At 35.8% G+C, this 6,287-nt stretch overlaps 1 long non-coding RNA gene across 1 annotated transcript; it reads right to left on the bottom strand.

The window, feature by feature from the left end:
• Positions 1-670: 670 nt before the first annotated feature.
• LOC309692167 lies at positions 671-4,474 on the bottom strand. Its single transcript, XR_014272233.1, has 4 exons — positions 4,408-4,474; positions 4,194-4,311; positions 3,537-3,588; positions 671-2,483 (listed from the first exon to the last, which is right to left on the bottom strand). It is a non-coding gene; the product is annotated as an uncharacterized lncRNA (long non-coding RNA).
• Positions 4,475-6,287: the final 1,813 nt, after the last annotated feature.

Consider the following 6,287-nt stretch of genomic DNA (forward strand, 5'->3'; position numbering starts at 1 on the left):
CTTGTAAACACAACAAGGGTATTTTAGATGTCCTGTGGATCATTGATGATGTTCCTTTAATGATGCAATATAATATAGCACTTAATGACTTAATGTAATGTATATCTGACGTTTTGCCATTTAATGTTTAATTATGTATGTTTTTTTTTATGAACTGGTTTAAAATCACTTCAGAAAAATACCACATGGCAGAAAATCATGTTTTCTCGTGTTTAACCTTATTTAAGGAATTCACACTGATTAATGCTTCTAAAAATGTAATTGACTTTTAGTTTTTCAGTGTGAATGATCAGACATTTGCATTTGATCTCTGCAGCAAGAATACCTGTCAGATGCCCAAGGCGTTTTGATACTGGTTCAAAATAACTTGGATTTGAGGCACAGAGACTATGCTTTGCTCGTTCATAGAATCTTCCAATGGCATAACACGTCTCTCCACTTTCATTTTGACATATTACAAATCGTTTAATGTTAAAGAAATTTTGATCATTATCATTCAACATAACAGTGAATGAATTACGTTTGACTACACGACTGTAATCTTCTGAGTGAAACACCTCGCCATTTGTAATGATTCGTTGAAAGTACTTTACTCTGCTCCTTTGTACCCCATAACGACTCAGTGCCATATAGTCATCCCTCCTAATTAATCGCACTTTAGGGTGATTAAGTGCAGTGATACCATGTGTGCGAGTTACATCTTTTAACTGTTTAGGTCTTGTTAGAGATTCAAATATCTCCTTGCATTCATTTGAGGCATCTTTCAGTAAAGTCTGGCCATAAAATGGTAAGGCCTTCTGTAGCCAGAACATTTTTACAATCTGTAGCGCAACCCCTTGAGTGCTTTTGATCATGTCTAGTAGTTTAGCATTGTAAGACTCAAACACAAAGGCGGAATGAGCCCACAAAGGCCCCCAGTTAACTACACTCCTTGGTAAATGGAGGCAAAGATGTACATTATAAGACAGATTAGCTTCCCCATAGAATACCTCCATGTCTTTCACAAAATCTGTTAGAAGTGCCTCAGACTCAGTAATCTGCTCTCTAGTTATATTTTCGCCCAACAGAAGGGATACTCCCTTGACTAGTTTAGACCAGTGATTCAGTAGTGGTTCTGGCAATACACCTTTCAGTACAGGTAAGCTATAATAAAAGAGCCACATATACATATCATGGGCTTTCCAAAATTTCCTCAATGTGACAGACCTTGGCACACGAGGTACATTACATGGCGGTTTAATCTTTAAAAGCATTTCATCTAACAGTTTTGTAGACCTACCTATATACCAGTGCTTTTCATGGTTTTCACTGTTTAACCACAGCCCTGTTACAGTTCTTGCAACACCCAGAAGTACTGAATGCATATAGTCTGGGACAGACCCTTCGATAATATCAAAACTGGGAAGTCTACACAACATACTTGGCCCTTTAACACCCATAACAGCTTTACCAGACTGTAGCGCAGCTTCTACAAATTCATTAGTTTGTTCCTGATTGCGGAGCTGAATGTCCTTCTGAAAAGGATATACACGAGTGAATCCTCTGCCTTTTTCAACTACCTTTCCTTCATGAAGGCAGTAGGAGCATCCGTATTCACCATTAAACTGTTTAAAATTTTGGATCAGAGGTCTGGCAACTGAGTCACTCATTAGAATTAGAGGGATTACTTTGGTATTGACAGAAACGCCTTTGTCATCTTCCCATGTGAAACCACTGTCCTGTAGGCCCACACACTCATCAATGAAAGGTTTTAAGAAACTTCTCATGTGAGGCTTCTCATCCCCGAACCATAGTGCACAAAGGAGTACATTATCCTGTCTTGTTTTCAATGGCAATTCATTAATGGTGCAAAAAAGGGGCCAAATACTACAAGGGGACTTTTTAAAAACTGGCACACCATCACAGCTAAATGTTAAGCTGAGGGTTTGAAGGGCCGTTTCTGAACCACTTAAAGCTTTCTGATACAAAAAACCATCACAAATGTCACTGAGAGAAGTAGATGTTTCTGTTTGCCTTCCTATTAATTCATCTGTAATTCCTGGCATTCTCAAGAGATTTTTGAGTTGATCTTCCAAGGAGAGGTATATGAAAAAGTTATTGGTAAACCTACTTGCTTTGTCATAGGTGCTGTTGCATTGAACACAATGAACTTGGTCCAGTTCAGCTGACATTATATTACTGCACTGTTCACACACATAACAGATTTTCATGATGTCTTTTGTATCATCAAAAGCTTTGTAAAATGAATATTTTGTCCTGCATGCTGAATCACTGCCACCAACAACATTAAGGATTTTCATGATATCTTTAAGACAGTCATTGGTCAAACTGTGTTTGAGCTTAAGTGCCAGAAGTAGTAGTTGATTTTGCTCTTTAGTTTGACCTGAATCCACTGGGACCTCTATCTGAACAGGACCTGCAGTGCACTCTTCATCATTAGTCATCAGCAGAGTTCTGTCTTCTGGAAGGGTGTCTGGGATTTCCTTGAAAAGAGAAGCGAGAGAGAGAATTATGGGTCCTGTAAGCAAATCTTCAGTGTAAGAGCATTAACCTAGTGGACTCATAGACGCATTCATGTCTATATCGGTGAGATCTGCCCTGTAACCGTCTTCTCTGTATTTATGCATCTCTTTTTTTAACATTACAGCAGAAATTTGAAATTGGTCTCATTCACTAATTGTGCACTATTTGACATGTCCATTCAGTCTTGCCAAAATTTAAGTGTGCTTAGGCTGTCAAAATGAATGCTTAGTGCTTTCTTTCATGATAAATTCTGTAAGAATATATGATTGCAGTAGAAAGTAGAAATTACCGTAAAAATCATAATTAGAACAATGATTACTTGTTTTATTTTTTCTTGTTCAATGCACTAATTCATGAATATTCTTTAAAAAATAATGTCTAGAAATGTAATGATCTTTTTGATTTCATTTCTTGACTTGAAAATTCAACTAACTATTGTGTACTTATTTCGACAAATCTATAGTCCAATATTCAGAATAAATTTAATTTAGGTTTATGCATTAAAAGTGTTTTCATTACAGTTAACCCAAAATGTTTGTATTCCAACACTAACCTTAAAAAGAGACCAATAAGATTATTATTAATATTAATATGAATCAAGCATTTATTATTTGGTGTAACTGAGGTAATTAAATGCTAAGGGATAAGATAAAATGGATGATAAGATAAAAGGAATAAAATGTTCTTTTGGTAATCATCACCCTCAAGTTGTTCTAAACCTATTTCTTTGTTCTGTTGAACACAAAAGAAGATATTTTCAAGAATGTTGATAACCAGTTTCTTGTCCCTACTGACTTCCATAGTGTTGTTATTTCATACTATGTCCATACTATGTCAATGGGGACCAGCAACTGTTTGGTTATCAACATTATTTTGTTCAAAAGAAATTCATACAGGTTTATAACAACTTAAGAGTGAGCAATTGATTAGAGAATTTACATTTTTGGTTGAACTGTTCATTTATGAATTTACAAAAATGCAAATTGAACCACCAATCATATCATAAGGCATACCTTTTGACATTCCTTGATAACATTCTGAAGTTCTTCTTCTGCAACCTTAATTCTGAAAAAGAAAATATACAATAAAGAAAATAGAAATTGCTTATTGCTATATTTGAACTCTAAGTGAACTGCTATTAACATGATAAAGATGTGATCACTTATAAAGATGTTTATTGATCAGTAATAAGCAGATTAGACATAGCCTAGCTACATTCCCTGTTTAAAAGAGCCAACTCCAACTCCAGATCATTCATTTGGGAGCCAGAGTACCTTATGGTATGGTAATTTATAAAGATAATTTTTTCCTTACAATTTTCATTGTGGCTATTAATTACATTTGATAAAATTTACTTAGAATGATGTTTATACCATTGTTTTAAGCAACTGCATGTCCTATTTTTACAAGAACATAAGCTGAAAACACTAATTGAAAATCCTTCAATGCTATTCTGGAGTATTAAGCCCCAAATGTCTATTACACATTGGCTTTGTTTATTCTTGATAAAAAACAAACAAACATCTTAAGCATGCAGTGGACGATTATTTGCCACTTTGAACGATTACATAATCGTGGCATCCTTAGTGATTGCCACTAGATTAATTGATTGATTGCCCTATGGCATTCGTTAATGTTAAAGAGTGAGGGATATTACATTACCAACACACCTTTCTTTTTGTGCCCATCTCCGTTTGGTTCTTGAAGGAATTTCCTCTTCAGGATCAGTTAGATAACGTTTATACGAAATCCTTTCAGGAGGCTCGCTCATTTTGACTCACACGTGACCTGTTGATGACATTAAAATCACATTGAAGAAAACATCGAGGATTGTAAAACAGAAACTGCAACATATAAAATAAATGTAGTGAAATATATGCTTACCGAGCAGTTTTCCAGGGAGTTCGCAAAATTGCAGCGTCTTCTTCCGCGAGCGTCTGCACACGCAATGGAGACCTTAACAAAAACTTTAAAAACTTAAACGTAAAGTCCCAAAAACGTCCGTCTTTGTACGTCACAGGATTAATCGAAAAAAAGGTACTTAAAACAATATAATATGTTTTTTCTATGAAATCTATGCTCACCAGAGATTATTCAAAAAATGCAGCGTCTTCGTTCTAGATCTGTAGGTTGTGTGAAAGTGTAAAGGTTAATGAGCGGAGCAGAGTATGCGCATGCGCGTTGCCATTGTGCTTTTTATAAATAAAGATAAAATAAAAAGTAAATATTGAAATATTCCCAAACATGTGCAATGAACGCGCAAAAAATATTAATAATAGTAATAAAAAAAATTATTAGTTGTTGTTTCTTCCCCCCCCCCCCCCCCCCCTTTTTTTTTTTTTTGAAATATAACCGATGTTTGAGGCGCAATTTCCGAATGGCCGATATACAGACGGGAAGACACAAGCGGATAATGTTCGCGTTAATTAAGTGGTCGGAAGATGGAAAGTTCTCAATTCTGCCAACTGAACACATTCGGGATTTTGATGAGGAGGAATACTTAAACGGTTTGGAGGAAAAGGACGTTTATTTGGTGGAGTGGCGACAAGGCGCCAAGGAGCCAAAAGGCGGGTGGCCGGTCTATGAAGCCTCCATCATTAAGCTAGCAGGTGCCTTTTCTCCAGTATAATATTACTTTATTGTCGCTTATTTGTTAATCAAAATATGTAACTTAATTATATTATGATGTACTTTAGCCTTTTTTATTATTATTCTGCCTCCTCAGAAAGGGAAAAAACTTTGCAAACAAAGCTTAAGGAAATCGAAGAACAACTACCCAAGCCAGAGGTGCTTAAGAGAAAAAGTAAACCTTCTATGAAACTCCTTGAGGCCACAGAGGTCACAGACGAACCGGCAGCTAAGAAAAAGGTGAGTGTTTCGCCACGCGTACACACACAGACATATATACTAATATATATATATACCTGTTTTGTGTATATATATATGTATGTGTAACCCCCCCCTAACATTTTGAGATCATTCCTTCATACAGAAGGTGGCTTTTAAAGAGAGAGTTTTTTGTTCCATTTCTTAGGCATACCCAACAGACCAACAAAACGATCTAAAGTTATGGAATGAAAAGAAACTTGAACATCTACAGCGTGTCATTAATCAGTTGAGAGAAGAGAACTCGAATCTAAAAAGAGAGAACGATAGGCTGAAAAATGAAATACTTGAAAGTAAGTACTGTACTATTGCATGTTTTATGTGTGTGTTTACACTTGTCATATACAATAACTATCAAAACCTATTCACATTTAATTTCACTTTCACAGAAATCCCACCTCTCCTTCAGGCTACACAGCATTTAATTACCAAGGTTAGAAACAAAGCACAGTTATCCTTCATTAATAATCACTAATTACAATGTTCCACATTTCCTTGCCTTTTTAATCATTTTGAGGCCTTTTGGAGTTTTTTTGGGGTTGTTTAGCAGTAATGTTTGTGCCTATTTATTTTAGCCCATGAAAATGAATGCAGATCTTCCTGACGTAAGTAAAATCTAATTAATTTTTTGTCATTACCATTAATTTTGTTGCTTTGTTGTTTTTGTGCAGTTTGCAATCATATAAACCTAACAAGCATCAGTCAGCAGTGTGCCTAACCTAAACAGATTCTTGCTTTATTCACATATGTAGTTATATGTACTTGTACATTGTACCTAGGGTTGCGACGACTTGGCACCGCCCCATTGTTGTGACAGCCCTGATTGTACTTGTACACTACATCGGAACAGGGAACAGTCTGCCACATTAATGTATTTT

The sequence above is a fragment of the Aulonocara stuartgranti genome (assembly GCF_965226115.1).
Source record: "Aulonocara stuartgranti genome assembly, chromosome: 17".
Lineage (NCBI taxonomy): Eukaryota > Metazoa > Chordata > Actinopteri > Cichliformes > Cichlidae > Aulonocara > Aulonocara stuartgranti.